The sequence below is a fragment of the Hirundo rustica genome, chromosome 12 (genome assembly GCF_015227805.2).
Source record: "Hirundo rustica isolate bHirRus1 chromosome 12, bHirRus1.pri.v3, whole genome shotgun sequence".
NCBI lineage: Eukaryota > Metazoa > Chordata > Aves > Passeriformes > Hirundinidae > Hirundo > Hirundo rustica.
The window spans coordinates 144,835-164,496 of record NC_053461.1 but is presented as its reverse complement, the minus strand read 5'-3'; the positions used below and the strand labels follow the sequence as shown (position 1 = coordinate 164,496).

The 19,662-nt window shown below is 40.4% G+C and overlaps 1 protein-coding gene across 5 annotated transcripts in view; it reads right to left on the bottom strand.

Moving 5' to 3' along the window:
* The window catches only part of FGD3 (FYVE, RhoGEF and PH domain containing 3), an 89,224-nt gene that overhangs the window by 50,984 nt on the left and 18,578 nt on the right, over positions 1–19,662 (bottom strand). Inside the window, exon 1 of one of the 5 annotated variants that reach the window (XM_040076203.2) lies at positions 10,394–10,479. The exons of the other annotated variants lie outside the window; for them this stretch is intronic. The gene's annotated coding sequence lies outside the window, so the exon portion shown is untranslated. Of the gene's footprint in view, positions 1–10,393; positions 10,480–19,662 lie in introns of those variants that run through there. 5 annotated transcript variants of the gene reach the window in all.

Sequence of the window (19,662 nt, the reverse complement as noted above, 5' to 3'; positions counted from 1 at the left end):
GGTCCCAAACTTTGGCATTACGATTTCAAGCCTCCAGTGACATTCCCACAAGGCACATAGGAAACATATTTCCAATTTGAAAAAACATGTTTAATTTCTCTGTCTGGGCCTGTAGACTGTTCACTGGTAAGCAAATTCCTGCATTTAGCCGTAGTCTTCTCAATACTTACATTTGGCCTGCTCTCCATATTGACATACAGAGAGTAGACATTAGGGGATACTGAACATTAAATCCCCATAAACAGAAGGCGGTTACAAACTCTTATGATACAACAAAGAGGCTGTGAAAATCTCATTCTTCTGGAAGAAGCATTTAGCTAACTTTTCCTCTCAAATGGCATGGCTTAATTAGGCTGAAATAACCACCGCAGTAACTTTCTGTGACACAAGATCAAAGGTAGAAGAGAAAAACCCCTAAGACTATTCCATCTAGTAAGAAAAGCAGGTTAGATGACATAAAAAGACTGAGGCATGAAGAGTGACAAAGTAAAGGAGAAGAAGCCTGGGGTAGGTATCAGCCAGCTTGACATTGCAGGAGACAAAAGTCCTGCCAGAACACTGCTCACAGCACACATCAGGAGAATCAGCCATCACACGGTGCTGTCAAACACTGTTCCTGTACTAGAGAAAGGGAGGCAAGAAGGGATGAGCAGCCAGACTCATTTCTTGGGTGCATACAAGTCTTGTCCTACTTTTGTATGGTGAAATGCAAAGCAACTCGTTTAACTGCAGCAGGAGATTTCAGGACTTAATTCCTGCACTGGCCAAGGTGCAGATGCCAAAATCCAGATATCAAAGTCCATCTTAAGTAGTTGCAAGTGACTAATTTAGAAGGGGAGAGGAGAATTGGTTATCATTCATATATTTCATTACAATTAACATGAAACCCAGAATTCATTAATTTGTAAGATCATGTTTTGCTTTGCTTTTTTGCAAAAGGATTCATTTAAGATAGAAGATAATGGGCCTTTCTCCCTAATTTTTTCCTGAGTTCAGGATTGAGTATTGGGCCGATAACATGCACAGACTAAAAATTAAAGTAAGCACTTGGAATAGACTAGAATTCTCTCTAAGGAAGTTTTAGTTATAGTGAAGTATTTCTCATCATAATTTTACCCTCATCGTTCTCATTCTAGCCAAGTGAGCAGAAGCAGGGCCATTTCTTTGATTCACAAGACAAGTCCCACATACCACCACTGTGGGGTACTTCAGCACAGCAGCAGCTTTTCAACATATCTTTTCCTCCTCTTGCCTCTTCCCCATTGAAAGTCTCTTTGCACCTCATATTTCTGATTATTAACTCAGTTTAACTCTGGATTCCAGTTTTAGTCTGGCTCCATGATGCAGGGATGTCTACCCACGGACACCTCCTGGTGTCCCAGAAGGGGAGGGAACATCCCACATTAAAACTGATCTCTCTACAGTGTCCTCAGAGATCAGCCAAAGGCAGCTGAGCATGAGGTGCAGGGTATCGCGGCAACTCTAAATGCATTTTCACCAGGGATTTCTCAAGCTGAAGCTACCAGTTTGCCTGACAGCCTGAAGAGCCCTCACTGATGTCAGATGTCTCTATCACCTCTAAGATGCCCACGTCAGATGACTGTCCTCTAAGATGCACACACGGGATCATGATGAAGGGAGGCAGGCAGAATCTTTATTCGGTATTCCTGAGACTTTCCTCTTAGATGAGCACAGAGTTTGCTTTTTTCTTTTTCCCCTGACAAATAAAAGGTTTTTCATTATGATGAAAGAGTCCTAATTTATAATTACACTGACTGTGCAAATTAAAGAACTATTTCAGGTTAAAAATACACCTGCAACTTCACATCTGTACTACTTTAACACAGGAATTGCAACACCAGAGTAATCCATTACTGTGAAAACCTAAAGAGATTTATTCTACAAACAAATTACAAATTACATCTCAATTTGCTCCTTTCAGGTTACCTGCAGCAGGGTGATTTACTGTCTTTGGGATTTTCTCCCAAGAACAAAGAGAAAGGTGTCACATCTCCAATTCCCAGAGCTGGTGAGTTGCCGAAAGAGGGGAGAACAGAAAAAGCATTACACTGCCCACCTTCCCATGATTTAAAAGACACAATGACGAGAAACAGCCTAATCAAGTCCTATAAGCAAATTCCAGTCTTCATTCAAAATCATGTCAAAAAATGCTTCATGTGCTTCATTTTTTCTTTTACTGAAAGCTTATTAAATTGTTATTCCTAATGACAAATGCAAGGATTCTCTCTGCTCAGTTTGATGTGCCTGTGCATCTTAAAGCCAAACATTGCAATGTATAAGCTCTCATTTAACCAGCAAGATGAGTAAAAATTACCCTCCACTTAAGATTTAATGACAACATAATTCATCTCCAACAGTGTTCCAATCAACTGGCTTTCTCTTTATAATGCTGAATTGTTTCATTAGTGTTAGTAAACCAATAATTAGCCTTTGCTGACTTAAAAGTCTATTTGTGTACTAAATAAAAGTAGGTAAAACTGAGCTCAGGTTCTTTGCCACATAAGTGAGCTTTGTAGAGCAGGACTAGCTTTTCTGTGTGATCACAATGTGCTGTCACTCCCCACTGCAAAAATTAAGAAAATTCAATTTCATTATTGAAAAGCACAGTGAGTATTTTGTCACTATTTTGACAGCAGAGCTGCATATTTCAAAATCCAGAACAATTTCACAATAATCACTAAAAGAAAATATATTTCAGCTCCCAGTGTGGCTCAGAAACACCCTACTTGAAGTTTAAAGCTTTGACAGAAAATGGCCAAGCCGCAGAGTCTTTGAGGTTGGAAGGGGCTTTGAGAGGTCACCCAGTCCAACCCCTCTGCTCAAAGCAAGACCACACAGAGCAGGCTTCTCAGGACCTTGTTCGACTAGTTCCAAGCATGGACACACATATGACATTTATAGTAAGATTTCTGTCCCTTCTAAAACCAATGTAACAAAATAACAATGTAAATTATCGATAAATAATGTTCTCAAAAAATAAGCCCTTTACTGAGAAAAGGACACAGAACAAAACATTTCTGACTGATGAGCAGAGCATAGGCAGCAACTGGAGAGAAGCAAACAGGTCGCTGTGGTGTCTCTGCTGTGGACTGGATGATCGAGTGTCACATGGGCTCACAAAAGCACAGTCGCAGTTTGGAAGAGCTTTTAAGAACCTGGACAGCGCTGAAAGGCTAAAAGCAAAAGCATCCCTAGTCCCATGCTTCTTCCTCATATCTGTACTTGGAACAAAGCAATCCCACACAGTGACTGCAAATCCAGCCCAAGGAAAGCCTTGGAGGGGTCTAGCCACGGTGAGTAACTACTTTTTGGAGGCTTGGAGCAGCCTATGATGTTGACCAAAGGTCCACACTACACTGCACTGGTTTCTCAGCTGACTAGAGAACAAAATCTTGACCCTTCTCTGCAGAGTCAGGCTCTGCAGTGACCTACAAACCCAGGTTTTCCCAGAGCCGCTCCTGAGGTCAAACTCCACATGTCTTCCAGCTCTGGGGGACACACAAACATATTCAGTACATTGCAGGTGGAGGAACCAAGAGCAAAGAGCAGTCTTTCCCTTGCACAACCACTTCCTTAGCTTAGATCAATGCTTCCTCACTCTGTGAGCCACAGTTTCTAAGGTCCAAAGTGAGAGCAAGAAAAGGAACCAAGGAAAAGTTAGAGGTATCCATGGGAACAATGCACAGATAAATAACGTGGAAGAGACTGAAAACCACTGAACCAGCTCCAGTATTTTGGATCCCAGTCACGAGATAGCATAAAGCATCCTTTATTTCAGCCTGACAAGCTACCAAGAATGTAACACCAGATCAAAGGCCTAATATAAACTATATATAAAGCCTGTAATATAGAGTACAGAGAAAAACTGGAGTAAGAGCAATTAGGATTTGTTTTCCCAACAAAATTTCAGTTAATTCATTACATCTAGAGCAGCTATTTCATCTCTCCTGTTATCTATAATTGCACTTTCATCTAATCCATAGCCACTACAATGTGAAAAGCAAGGACATTTTGCAAAAACCCAGTTACCATTCACAAACTTTAAAATCCTTGTGAATGACTGCTAAATCTTCATTCTAAAGAAAAAAAAAAAACAAACCCAAACAGAAACACTTAATCTCAAAATTAAATTACAGCTCTGCCAAAAATTATTTGAAAAGATTTTTTTTTTTAAGAAATTGGAAGCTCAAGCTGAACAGAAATAGGCAACAATTCCAGAATCAGACCATTAACCAAAAATAGGCATTCAAATTATTATTGTGAAAATAGTATACATTGTCTCTTGCTTAGGTGATAGCTTTCAATTCTCAACTAAACTTAGAGTGTAAACTTAGAGTATAAAATACAACAGGCAACTAGCATTTTCCAATATATATCTATAGCTAACATGGATAATTATAACCTATGCCACTTGCATGGCATGTCTGAATATTCGTGTTTAAAATTATATTGCATAAAACAGCACATACTGCATGGTAGTCACTGTTTCATTAATTATTGGTTTCCATATAATTTCTGCATCATTATTCCATGCTATTCCTTCATTAATGGAAAAATATCCATGCATACAATGTATGCTTGTTGGCAAAGCTACATTATTAGGAAAGGATGACTGGAGGGATTTAAAAATAAAAGCCATTACAGAAATTTCGATGCTATTAAGAAAAATGCAAAGAATTTTCACTGTAGAAGAAAAACAGTAAAATAAAAGATCATTACAAGATTATTGCAGACAATAAATAACTCTTATAATGAATTTACAATTTTGAGCTCTTACAGTATTTAATCAGTGAAAGTGTAATTTAGTAATGACATCATAATCCTATCAGCTGCTTAGAATAGGTTGTGCATAAATAATTTTTGTTCAGCTGGAGTTTTTTCAGATCTATTAAGGCATATTGGCTTCAGAGAGCTTTAACTGCTGCCGACATCACAAGGAGAGGAACAAGACACCTTTCAGAGCAATATCTTTACATATAAAGTGAAGACCTGAGTTAGCACCCATCAATAAAAAACAAAGCAGTAACATTAATACATCTCCAAATTGCCTAGGACACTTCTTGCTTCCTTGATACCACGCTGGTGTCAGCAAACAACACTGAGCCCCCTCCATAGCCCTTCCAAAAAACCCCAAAAACTACCAAGCACGTGCACACACGAATTGTAGTAAGTCTGATTATGCCCTGGCCACCCTGCTCCACTCTGGGGATGATTGATACATACCAACTCAATGACTGTCATTGATCATGACACCAACTGGCCGCACAGTCCTTACCCATGCTCCCCTGTGGCACTGAGGTCAGCTTCTGCATATGACGGGCAGACCCCTCAAAACACTGTCACCACAGTGATGATGATGGTCACCACACAAAGCTACTGCTCAAAAGGCACCTTAAGCCATGTTATCCTAGTTCATAAATAAACTGAGGCTAATTGAGAGGTGCTTAGAACTCAAGTGTCATCCCCCCATATCCAAATCTGGCGTTCATAAATACATGCAAAGTCTGCACCAGCCGCGTCTTCCCATCTGCCCTGCTCATGAGGGACAGCTCTCCTCAGAGAAGCAAACAGGACAGCTGCAGCTCTGGCAATTTCTAAGTCAGGCCCGGCGCACAGCTTGTGGTGCACATCCTGTCCTGCACAGCCCAGCACGCAGCCCTGTTGCTCCTCCACCCGCACCCCAACGGGACCACCGTGCCACTGTGCCACGGGGCCATCCCTCGCCTGTGCACCTGCCTCACCTCTCAGCCTTCCTGCACACGCTCCACGGAGACACACCCAGCCCTGAGATCCAGTATCCACTGGCTAAAGCTGTGTTCTCAGAATGGGAGAATGGGATTGTGGCAAAGGAAAAATCAGACTTGTCAAGCAAAACAATTGCTTCAAGGTGGCTTTTAATTAAAAAGCTCATTTGCACTAATGGTCAGGAAGAATCAGGTATTTTGTTCCCTGCAGGAGGCACAGTTACAGAATCACAGAATGGTTTAGGTTGGAGGGGACCTTGAAGACCATCTCGTTCCGACACCCGCCATGGGAAAGAACAACTTCCACTAGACTAGGCCGGTCAGAGCCCCATCCAATCTGGCCTTGTGATAAAACAACCAGAATAAAACTAGAAACAAATTGAAAATCCTTGGTAATCTCTCCAATTTTCTAGTCACAGACCCAAGAGTATTTCTTCTTTCTCACCATGGTGCGCCTTCTTTTCCCATCCGGATACTTGAATGTAACTCCCACAGCATTCCCAACCCAATTATCTACAAAACCATTCTTGGACTGAACAGATCCCTCTTCCTCTCCTCAGAGCAGCCAGTTTGGGATTCCCAGATGCACAAAAAGACAATATTCCCTATTACAGATATATGTTGAGAGAGGCATAGAGCACAAGATGCATTCTGCTGAGGACTACTACATTCATCTTCCACTAATCTTCCACAAGGGGACACATCTGATAATAGGAACGTGCAACTGGGCTTAGTGTAGCAAACATTAAGTGCGTCAACCTCCAGTTCTTCTTGCATTTAATACAAGCGGCTACCCAATACGTGTTGTGGCAATCTTACAGTTCTGTACCTGTAATTTAAAAACATCTGAATGCCAAAGTACATAGCATACACAAAACTTGGGCAGTTTTCAGAATAAGAGGCCCAACCAGGGATATTCTCCAAATACTTCATTTCAGTGCCTCATCTGATGATGGAATTACGACAGCTGGATTACAGTTCCATCAAAGAATTCATTCTAGCCATGAAAACTACATAAATTTCTTGATATCAAGTAAAATTCAATTTATCACAGATTCTAAACTGTATTATACACTAGGTTTCCTCCTTCCTCTGTATAGTAAGATATATTTTATTCCAAAACATTTTCAGAATTACAAATAAAAAAGCTATATAAAAGCCATAACAATATATTGTCTTCTTTGACTAAAGAACTTAAATTATAACAACATTTAACAGCATAAAATTCCAATCCACTCAGCAATCTATTGGAAATACACATGATAATGTTAAATTAAAATTACTGGGTTATGACATTTCAAAAAAAATATTTAAACAAATTATTAAATTTGTTAAATTTGATTGCCTTATCACCTGAAAGTGACAAAGGCTTCAAGCAGTTTTGGGGTTCAAAGAGGATGCAAACAAGCCTTTGAAGAGTCACCACCACCTGGGCATCAGGGACAGCAGGCAGGAGTTGCCACTCTCCCCAGGGACATATACACACTGTGAGCTCACCATTATCATTTCTATGTAGATCACACCATGGATGCTCAATGACATTTTACAGAGAAATAAGACTAGAAAGCCCTGCCCTTAGGAACCAATGCCTTCAAGGCCAGGGCAAAACCTGTACACTCCTCAAACTGGAACTATCCATGTCACTGAGAAATGACTTATGGGTCAGAGCCCTGCAAAAAGTCAGTAAGACATTGAATTTTGCAACCATTTCCTCAGAAAATTCAACAAATTACCTGAAGATTAAAGGTAGTCTTCAAAATATCCATGATTATTAGGAAGTCAGCTCCAACTAGTGCTGCAGGACATGAAAGACACAAGTAACGGTTCTAGAAAGCCCATTTAGAGTCTTATTGAACATCTCACCTCTTGCAAAGCAACAGCAATGCAGCTAAGAACATAAACACAACAGAAAGCCTCTGGCTTAAAAGAAATCTTTTCTCAGATACTTGATATGAATTTCTGAAGCATGAAACTTTCTGCACATTTTCTGTATTCAAAATTATAACATCAGGTAACTTTAAGAAAAAGGGAAAATAGGCTACATCACATAGACATGCAGTTTGTCAAAGGAGATAAACCTACACAGCTACAGAAAATTTATTTTAAGTATTACTTGAAAATTCAGCTCCAGCATAAGACAGAACTCAACGTTTTTCCAAGTTAAAAGAAGTAATTCGGTTATTCATCAAATAAGATATTAGATTAGATTAATGGGTGTCAAGAGGAAAATGTGTGGTTCTTCACATCCTCATGTCGAGATGTAGTGTAATAATATAAGGTGAAAGTCACTGTCATGTTGTACTTACTTTTCAATTGCCTCAGTACTGAAACATACAGCTCTGCCACAAGGGCAAATAAATCCATACATTCTCAGAAGATGTCACAGACGTACTTTCCCTCCAAGTTTAGATGGGCACAAGTGACAACTGCAATGATTTTTACTTTCATTTACCCAAATTACAGAGGTTTTTTTCATCAAGAAGTATGATGATAACTGAGAAGTATATAATTACCCTCCTCTGCTGACACTGAAACGTCACCTCCACAGATCATCTAGTACTACTCATTATTCCACCAAATTCACTATCAATTACATAGGTTGCTGCTACAGGTATGAAACAAACACCTCTCCAACCCTAGAAAACCTGCCAGAAGGAGGCAGAAGACAGAGCCAGGGAGAGATGTCCAGGTAAGATGTTTCCTCCCCAAAGTAAATACTCTTCTAGAAGATTCCTAAGCTGGATCCCCCAAAAATATTAACCACAAAATAAGCACATCTAATTCCACACATGTGCCCGCAGCTGTGGCAGCTGCCCCTCCACAACTCCCCATCAAAGCCTCTTACTCACTGTGTTGCAGCTACTGCTTTCTCTGCACACCCCCTCTAACCTGGGGAATCTTTCATTCCCTTCTGAATAGCGCCAGGGCTTCAGGAGAGCTCAGAATGCCCGGTATGGTCCAACTTCTCACAGTTTGGGTTCATCACTCCAAAACTTGTAAGTGGTGAAATTTGAATGCCTCAGATGAAGAGAGGAACTGAGCGCAAACCTGACTCCCCTAGGGTAGCATGGCTTCACTACGCCCCAAAAAGTGCAGAGGAACAGCCAGCAACACAACTCGCAAAACCCTCTTCCTCCCTGAGAGGTACACCCAGCACCCCCTAGCAAAGAAGGGTGGAAGACCTGTTTGTTTTTTGACCATGATCAGTCTTTTTTCTTTTTGTCCCTGAGCTTGCCCCTAACTCCAGGCACTTCTGAACAATGATTCTCTTACACCTTGGACATAACTTTCAGGAATCTCCAGGCTCTGGGTCCCACATGGGATCACCACAAGCACACATGAATACTAGGACCACAGAAGAGTTCAGCAGAAGTTTTCAGATCTGCAACACCAAAATTGCAGGAAAGGTGGATCCTTAACTCCTGCTGGAGGTGCTCATGTCCTTGTTTAGATCCCCTTAATTGTACAGCAAACTGTATATATTTGACTGAGCTTAATCCAAAAAAGCCCTGCACACATCATCTACTTTAAGAGCTGGATATCATTAAAAGTCCTGTAGCAACAGGAGCTATAAGATACTCCCCAAACACCTTAGGGAATACCTAAATAACAAATATTTTTAAATAACTCGAAAGCAAAAGCATGGAAGGAAAGTCTGATCCAGGTCCCCACGTTGTCATGGTGACTTCACAGTCATTTATGTACTTCAGACACATTTAGAGAAAAGCTACATTTTCACCTAAAATTCCCAACCAAATAATGTAAGAAAGGAGAAAAAATACTGCCAGCTTGTCCCAAGCCAATCAAATGGCAACCAAATCCTTTGATCAGGCATCACCTCTGAAATATTTTAACCAATACTTTTTCTGAACTGTGAATCAGGTACTCAGACAACACGGAAACAGACATCAGCAGAAAATTCAAAGTAATGATCCATCCAATCCCTTTATCATATAAGACTCTGACCACACTTGGACCAGACAGATTTCTGCTTTCAGGTTATTTAAAAAAATAATTACTTACAACATCATTTAATTCATACCCCATTTGCAGACACTGTTTGCAAGCAATTGGTTTTCTTCTACCAAGTACTATGCATTCCACATGCTGCTATTATCGTACAGAGCAATCAAACAGCCTTACCCAGCTCAAAAAGAATAAAATCCTCTCAACGTTTACATGCAAATGTTACATAAATATGGATTTTAAAAAGCATAAAATCAATACAGCTCATTATGGAGCTGTATGGAAAGAGCAAATTGCTCTTTAATGCCCAGCACTATATTGCTCACACTCAGCAAGCACTGCCCAACACGCCAAACCCCCCCACTTCTACAGGAAAAGACTAATGCATAACACAGTCGAGGAGCAGGCATCTAGTAAGACACCATTTTCTACATGATACCTGAAAGAGCCTTACAGACTGCACAAGAAAGCGCTATTTGAATAGATCACAGCATGCAGGCTTACCAGCAGCTCGCCAGCCCAGCCTGGCCAGCCATCTGCCCCTCGCCCGCCCACCTCCCAGCACTCAGGAAATCACCACATTCGCTTCACAGACAGACCATTCTGATGACCCCCACCCTCCCCGTTAATCAGTTAATGAAGCAAGACTGTTTTTTCCTTACTAAGCAATGTGCGGACACCAGGTCACTTGAAGGGTGCCCGTTCCTTCCCGCTGCAGGGCCTCCCAAATAAAAATTGCCCAGCCAAATTCAGGCTTTTTCTTTTTTTTTTTTTAATATGCATTCAAAGGAATATACTCAGCCCTTGACAATGCCGGCTTGCATGATGAAAGAGCAAAAGTAGTTTTGAGGCTGCAGAATGCCTTCTCCAGGTTACCATGGAAATAAATGTGGGAAGGGGAGGGGGCTTCGCTGATGGCAATTGCTGCTACTCGGTGGAGACATTCTAAAGCCAGACTGCGTTCTAAAGCCAGACTGCGTGGGAGTGTAGTCCAGGAGAAGAAAATGTGGTTTACTATCACTACTATAGTTTTACCTGCACTTCCTTTCATTTGCACCAAATTTCACATGGTTGAAAAGCATGACACTTCCCCAAGAGGGGACACTGGTTGAAACAAGTAGGGTGTAAGATCCCTCCAATGAGGAGCTGAAGAAACTTTATTTACATATTAGAACTTACACAGATGGGAATTAATGCTCAATTGCAATTAAAACTTGGTTGACAAAGATGAACCTGTTGCAGAGCTGAGGCTGTAGCAAGGAGGAACTAGTTTCAGGAAGGCTTGATAAGGAGCATCACCTTATCATTAAAATACAGGGTAGCCTTTCTCTTACAAACTATTCTAAAACACAGCATAAAATAGATCACCTCAAGGATCTTCTTGTCCCTTGTGGAACTGAGAAAAGTTCATCAACAAAAGCAGCATGGACACTGTGGCACACTGCTCCACAGTGCTCCCCCATGAGATCCTGACTCACACCACCACCACCCTGTCCCTCCTTGGGTCTTGTCAGGGTCCCCGTAGAAAGTCAACCAAAATAATCTATGGGATGTGGAAGCCTGGCACCAAAATCCCAGTGAGAACAGCCAATACAATTTCATCGAACTGATTATATTTTATATAAATTTATTAATATTTTAGGATATTAGTAGTAGTATTTTTTGGATATTAAGAATAATTCTTTCATTCAAACAGAATGGTTAAACATTGGAACAGGCTAACAGGTGGAGTCACTGTCCCTGCAAGTGTTCAAAAAATAGGCAGACATGGCATTTGGTGACACGGTTTAGCAGCCATCACAGGATTCAGTCAAAGGTTGGACTTGATGATCTTGGAGGTCTTTTCCAACCTCAGAAAGAGGTAGGAGCTGCTCACTACAGTGACATTAACACAATGCTCCAATCAAAGTGCAATACTCACTTCCAATATTTGCCACAAAACAAAGCAACTTTCGCAGTTCCTTGGTTTACCACTGACTATTACCAATGTAATTTAATTTTGCACATCAAAAAATTGTCCAAATACTGTCTCTGAGCACACAGAAAAGGCTTTTAAACAATAGTTAATGAATAGAGAGCTCTGCCTTGGCACATTAACCAGTCCTTCTCCCTCCTCAGCCTCTCTGTAGAGGACACCAAGAAGTCCACACCAACACAAAGACTACTTTGATTTGAAAGCACAGCAGCTAAAGGTGATTCACTCCAAAATCCACCATTTATTTATTTATCATTTCCAATGCGCTTGTTTAGAAAGTTAAGCCAAAAAGAAAGGAGGTAAGCAATTTGTGTGCCATATAAAAAGAGAGAGTAAAGCTGGGGTAGAGACACTGTGAGAACAATTACAAGCCAGCTGGGCACAAGGCTGGAAAAAACCTGTCAGGCTTTGGAGTTTCTTTTGAAAACCCCGGCGCTGGCTGCTCTGCAGCTGCTCCAGCCAGCCCTCATGCAGCTGCCTTCCGCCTGGAGCTCCGTCATCTCTCCAGTCCCACATCAGGGAAAAGGAGACACCAAGGTCCCAGAGCTCCAATAGAACTGCTTAATATCTTCTACCCAAGTGGGACCAAGGGAGAAGTAACCTAGGCCAGGTCCCTTTCTGACTCCTCTCTCACTCGCAATTTCTGCCCCAATGTGAATTAAAAGAAAGAAAAAAAGTAAGAAAACATGTTTTTTGCAACACGTCACAGCAGTAAGGTGAACTAATACATTACACTTACACACGTAAAATCCCTAGAAGACACACTGCTGGCCCAGGAGCTGAGAAACCCCTCCTGGACCAGCAGGGAGGTCATCCTAGGGGAAGGTCCATCTCCCTGTGAAGCAGTGAGCAAAAAGTCCAACACATATTTCCACCTGTGTTCCTCCTCAGCCAAATACGAGTTCAACATTTTTTTACAAGGCCACAAATCCAAAACCCTAATACAAATTAAACAAAAATCTGATTTTGTGATATCACAATAAAAATCAGTTTTGCTGATCACACGCGACCCAGATCACACAGTACAACTCTCCATGCTTTCCCAAGTTCCCACAGGTAGCCTCCCCATTATGTCTTTGTAACTGCCAACAGCAAACCTTCACTCACAGCAAAATCTCACTTCATACGCAAAGTCAAGGAAGAGCAGAATTAAATCTGCCAATGCAAACACGGCAAACTGCTATAAAACACTAGGTGCTACACACAAGCAATGGGGAAGGGCTGAAAGGGCTTAAAACTCCGAACAGCCAGAAACCAGAGCAACCCAAAACCATGGAGCAGCAGGGCTCACCTGGCATGGCCTTAACATGTTTCTGGCCACATCTTCTCACACCATGCCAGCTTTCCACTGTGCCCCACTCCCAGCTCCAGCAGGCACCAACCAGTGCAGGATGGGGCTAGTCTGGAGGAACTCGTATGTCCACTGTCCAGCTGGCAGCTGCCATCTTGATGCTTCTGCCCACTTGTCTCCTCTCTAGGGACCAGTCTATCTGGCTAATAAATTTTGGAAAAACAGAAAGGAAATGGAAAAAAATAGAATATTGTATAGCTCCTTACCCTTTTTATTGACCACTCTGAAATGAGCCTGAGGAGCAAGAAGGGACAGAAAGCACAAAGCATAAATCTCACTTACTCAGGAAACCAGATTAAAAGCCACACCATCAGCTACCAGAGAAGCTCAACAAGACCAGGGAGCAGCTCAGATTGATCATTCTTTTCTTTAAAAGGCAGCTGCCAGGGAGAGACAAAGGTAAACAGTGAGGCTGAGCTGAAGGCCAAGAAACTGCAGGGAAAGCATATATTGATTATTAAAAGTCAAGAATATATTTATTTCTATATGTATACAAAAAATGTATGTATCTGGGCATGTCTGGAAACAGCAGCCAGGAGACTCCTTTGAAGCCTCCCTGAACAAGCAAAAAAGCATCACTGTTTTAGACTTTCTAACAGCTAAATAGCAACAGACTGACCAGCCAACATTCCTGTGATTATGTGGCTAAAAAGACTGTGCTCCAGGGGAAGACACACATCATACAAATCATACCTCGTCTCCTAGTAACAAGGCAAGGTATCAGATGCGCAAAGATGAGGAGAAAAAACAGACTTTAGTCTTTTTTATTGCAAAAAAAATAAATGGAACAAAACTGACAAATGACTGGCTATTAATTATTACATGATCTTCCTGTAATCTTCGTGAAGCTTTTTATCAGACCTGTGCATGTGCAAAGAAATGAAGAGTCAGCCTCATGGCTGGTGGTAGCTTTTAGATGACTGATAACCTCTTATGGGAAGAGCAGATATAAAATTATGAAAAAAAACCCAAAAGACAACATTGTTAAGGACAAACTATCACTTCAAATCATGTACCCAGCAAAGAAGGGAACAAGTTGATATCCATTATTTCTTTACTCTATATTTTATGTTATGACAACTATATTCACCTGCCAATGAAACAAAGGAAAAGTCAGCTTGCCTAACTGCAGCACTGATATCTGATGCAGACACTTGAGCTGCTGTATATTCATACTACCAGTAGCTGCATGCACCAAAAATAAAATTTTAAAAAACCCTAACAAGATGCAATGAATCACTCAAGCCACAGTGGAGCAAGCAAAAGAGCCTTGTTTTTTTCTGAATGGAGTAATATTTTTTAAATAAACAACAAAAATATGTACAATTACTAATCTGTCTGAGAGCTGCACAAGTGCATCACATTATCCGGTCCCCAAATAACATCACTAAAGGTGAAATGGTACACCAGCCCATGGAAATGGAGATTTACCCCATTACACCCAGGGACACACTGTGGTTTGCAACGTGTTTTTACAATTTTCTTCTGTGCAGAGGTAACTGGTTAGGAAGGCAGAACACTCAGGGTACTTTTGTAAGCAATACAGGTTTGCCATATATTTCAACCAAGTCCAAGTCACCTGAAAGGAAACTGAAGTGATTTTATTTTAAAAGGTGACTTTTCACAATTCTCCTTAAGTTTCAACATTTTAAAGCCCATCTCTGCTAACACCCAGCATTTCCTTCTCAAATAGCAGCAGAAAAATCCTTCATATACACTAATAAGGCATACAGGTGCTACCCTACAGACCCTGGCTGCTTTAAAATATCAATTTAAAAAAGCCATATGAAACAGTGTTCATTAATTATTATTTCCCTCTGCATTTGCAATCACTACAGGGGCACTGCAAATTTAAAGCTTGATCATTCCAATCCACTAGGAGATACCTTAAAGACATTAAGACAACAAGGGGGTTTTATCACTGTTCTGTTGCAAGAGAAACTTTTGAAAACCAAGTAACTTTTGAGAAAATGGAAGTACCTCTGCTGTCAATCATCTCTGCCGCCAAAATGTATTCCTTTAAGAACTCAGCACCTTTGCTCTTTTAGTCTTAAACAAACTAAACCAAAATTTTTGCCTTGGTCATACAAATTTCTGAAACTTATTTTGGAAATTCCCCCCCATTAAGACCTGCAGTAAAAATAAAGAGAGAAGTTTAAATCACGTGCATGGTTTAAATGGTGGCAGAAAAAGGTTAAACACCCAAATAACTTCACCAACTTAAACTGGTTAATTTTTCTACTAAAACAAAACAAAAAAAACCCACCTCAGTAAAGCTACATGAATGGGTCTTTAGAGACCTTTGATCCAGCCATTTCATACCACATGTTCAATAAGTGTATTAAATGTCTCTGTACTAATAATAGGTTATAATTACTATTATCATCATCTACAACAGATTGGCAGCGCTGACTATTCCTTTAAGCACAAACACTTCTGAGTTTCATCCCCAGGCTGCGTGTCCCCAGAGTATTCTGCTCTGGAACCACACCAAGAGAAAACCCAGAACCAAGCCAGCATGAAGTAGGGAACAGGGGAAGCTGGAAGTTCAATTCAATGAAATCTATCAGAAACAAATATGAAAGGCATGAAGTGCTTTTTCCCACTTTCATTTTATTTTCATTGTCAGAAAGTGCTTTGAAAGTAAATAGAACTTATTTGTATGAGGTCACTGATGGGAGATGTATATTTCTTCCAAAACATTTAGAAAAGAAGAACAAAACTCGAAAGCTGAAACCATAAACTATGACGTGCACATTTATTCACAGTTGACTTTGCAGGTTCCAGTTTTGTTTTTATCAGGACAAAACCTCATAGTCTCATTTCCCTGAGCTTCCTGTGAACTTCATTATTAAAATACGGGGTTTAAAATAGACCACGACTTCACCCAAAAAACAAAGGTAGCCTTTGTGCAAGGAGAACCACAGGTGTACACTCTGAATGGCGAATAATACTGCACAGATTTAGCAAAAGCATGAGACAGGCCAATTATTTTTAATATTTTACATGTAATTCTTAATTTTTAATGTATGTATATATGCATCTGTACATTATACATATATAAGTACATATATACACTTTGACAACCACTCCCTTTAATAACTTCAAACTTAAGGAGACATAGTTTGCTAGTGTTACAGTAATTGTTCATGATTAATTTTATTCATCATCTCTTTAAGAAAAATATGAATATAAATCTATCCATAAATAACATCACTGGACAATTTTCTTCCCAAAATCCCTATCACTGCTCCCACAGCAGACAGTGCACAAGAACAGCACACTGTGCTGAGGTCTGTGACATTCTGAAGTCATCAGGGAGGAGAATGAATCTCTGCAATTAACTGAATAAGCGTGTATGCATGTATAATGTAAGCAACTTGCTGTCTGCATTTCCTGGGATTTCACAGTTTTTTGGAAGCTCAGAGATGTGGAACATCAGGGCTTGCTCTTGGTGAGAGCACTTAGATAGCAGCTTGTTGGACCAGTGGCCAGTTCTAATTTTATTATTCCTACAAAGGCACCCAACAATCCCAAAGGAAAGCAGAGCCCATCGAGATAGGCACGGTACAAATACTTACTAAAAATGGGCTTTGTTCACAGTTCAAACAAAGAATGCTTGAACATGAAAGAAAAAATAATAATAATAATAATAATAATAAAAATAATAAAAAAATAATTTAAAAAAAAGGAAAGTGTTGCCAAGGTCTCACAGCAGGAACGGAACTGTAGCACAGACTCCTACCAGGCTCCTGGGACAGGGCTAACTCCCTTCACCAGTGAGTGAGCTGGTAGTACTGTTTCAAACAAAAAAAAGTCAACAGGAGCCTTTGTTCTTCCACCCCACAAAGTAAATAACTGAAGTACATGTATTCTTGTTGCACACAACTCCTCCACGTGGGAGAGGCAGGGGAATTCTTGTGGGAATCCCCTACTAAAACACTGGCATAACATCACTGGCACTACAGAAAGCAAATCACTACATTAGTCATAGCCCAATGCAAAGAAAATGCACAACTCTGCAGGAAAAAAAAGTGAAGAAGCACACAAAGCACACAGAGACTGACACCATGCAGAGAAGTTAGTATCATAATAGCATTTCATGAAAGAAGCATAAAAAAAACTAGAGTATTATCCCATATGGGTTCAGTTGCACTGAGCAGTAAGTGTATTTGAAAAGTATCAGGTTTAAAGTTCTTCCAAGCAAAACCTCAAGTTTTTCAAAGAAAGTAAATCCTCTTCATGGCATGCTGAAACAGGGTCATCCCACTGCTGCCATACAAGGTTTAATAAATCTGAAGCACAGACTCACCAGTGCCCAGCACAGGGAAAAAATAGGAGACTTCCCCCCCGGGTTTCTTTTGGGTTCAGTGCAGCATCTCCTGCTGGAGCAGGCAGAGTGCTATACCGCTTTCCTCTACTTAAACATCCAACTGGACCTCCAGAGGTCTTCCTTCGCTTACTTAGTTTCCAAATTAATTCAGAAACACCAAGAATCATGTTAAGACAAATTACTGTGCAAAAATTTACACAGTAACAAAGAGCCTGTGATTATATCAGCAATTTTCACATGGACTATTGCTCTACTTCCAATTTATGAAAAGAGCTTTAACATTCAAAGCGTTGTTCTGCAGCTTTTGTTATTAGCTGTACATATGCATGCTTTCATGAAAAACAAAGCAAAAGTATTTTTGTTTAATTTTGTCTTTCAATTTATCCTTTGCTGTAAAGAAAAAGGTTACAATTCACTCAATTGCTCATTTCTCTACCAAGCCTAAGAGGTACAAATGCCCTTGTTTCCTCGCCAGGAACCAGCAGCAGCACACTTGCTTGACATGGCAAATCCATGCATCTCACTTCACACCAAAGCAAAAGTTAGAGTTTTATAGACACAAATTTTAAAATAAAAAAAACCCAAAACGTAACCAGCAAAATCCTACTAATTTCATTGTTGCGTTGATCCAAAATCTGTGTCAGTACAAAGTTCTGCAAAATCCAAATCAACTCAAGCCTGTAGTTTTTCGAGCCCTCCTCTTGGATTTTGGAATGTGTTCAATCATAATTAATCAGGCATAATAATAATCTTTTTATACAAAAGGTGTTTTTTTAAAACCTCCCAGAAATCCCAAAGCACTTAATGAAATAACATTTCCACATGAAACAATGTATCAATTACAGACATTCAAACACCTCCCAGCTGAGATTTTGCAGGTTTTTGCTGAAGGGACCCAGGCAAAGAACTAAAAATCAAGAGAGCCAGTTCTTTGAATTTTGCCAGCTGCTACTTTGGGTGCTGAGCATGGCAATTCGAAGAGCACTGCTTTGTGACCAGAACCGGGCCTGAGTTGCTCTGGACCCAGAACTAACTCAGCACCTACAGAAGGAAGATTTACTTTTCTCCTTTGGTTTTTCAAATAGCCATGAAACTGCACCCCAGCTGGAGGAACAAAGCTACTAGTCTTGCACTAACTTGCCTATTTTATGGCATCTAGGGTTTCTGGTTTGAATGTTGCTCTTTTAAGCACAGCCTCACACACAGGTTTAAATGTTTGGCACAAGACAATCCAAAAAGCTCTTTGTTGTAGCTTGCTGCCAAGAGATTCAGATTTGGGCTGGTTATCGTTTGTCCCTCCATGCTAATGACATCCTTTAGACAAACATTTGGCAATGCACTCTTGGCTCAAAACAACCCACATTTTCTCAAGGAAATGTCCTTCCATGTTGCTAAATGAATATGAAAAATTAGGATCTCTGTATGAAAAAGGTGGAAAACTACTGTACTGGTTATGAAACAAAGCAAAACTTGGACTTCATGTACTACAAGAAAAAAAGTAGGGCACAAGTGAAGATAGAAAAGGCAGAACACCACTTTCAAGAAATTCCCAAGTTTCCCACAGTGAGAAAACCTGTGTAAATGTGAGGCAAAAAAACCACCCTTAGTTTGCCAACAGCACTAAAACAGACCCACACAAAACCACCCCGTGACTGGTGTCCCATTCCACTCTTCCCCAACCTGTAAAACACGATTTTCCACACAAGTAATTTCACGTTCATATTAAGGTAAATATTTTGTTGTCCTTGGAATATTGCAGTTTCCGCCTTCCTTCAGGGAGCTGATCAGATCCTCTTTAATCCAAAAGAAAATAATTTTTATGCATCTTTTGCCCACTTCAGTAGTACACCTTGAGAGTACTCTGGAACTTTTTTTTTTTTTTTTTTTTAAGTAAGTGAAACGAGTTGATTTTAAGAAGAGCAATTTTCTGGACACTTGTAGTAAACTTTGCACAGCAAGCAGACAGGATTGCTGGAACTCGTCCTGCAAACACACCGCAACGCAGCTCAGCCAGAGTCCCACGAGCACCCAAGAACTGCATCTGAGGCAGCGGTAATCTGCTGTCACTTATTAAGTTGAGCTTCCACAGATGTTTAAACAGGACTGCGGTTTATCATCAATAAATCTGTCATGCTTGCTTAGCTTTGCCTCTAATTAGGGATGCATAAACCCCGCCCCCCCCCCCCCTTGTTCAATTTCAAATCTCTTTTGAACACAGTTTAAAACTTCAGTTTGTCTCAGTTACTGCTTTATGGTTTTGGTCTAATTCTTT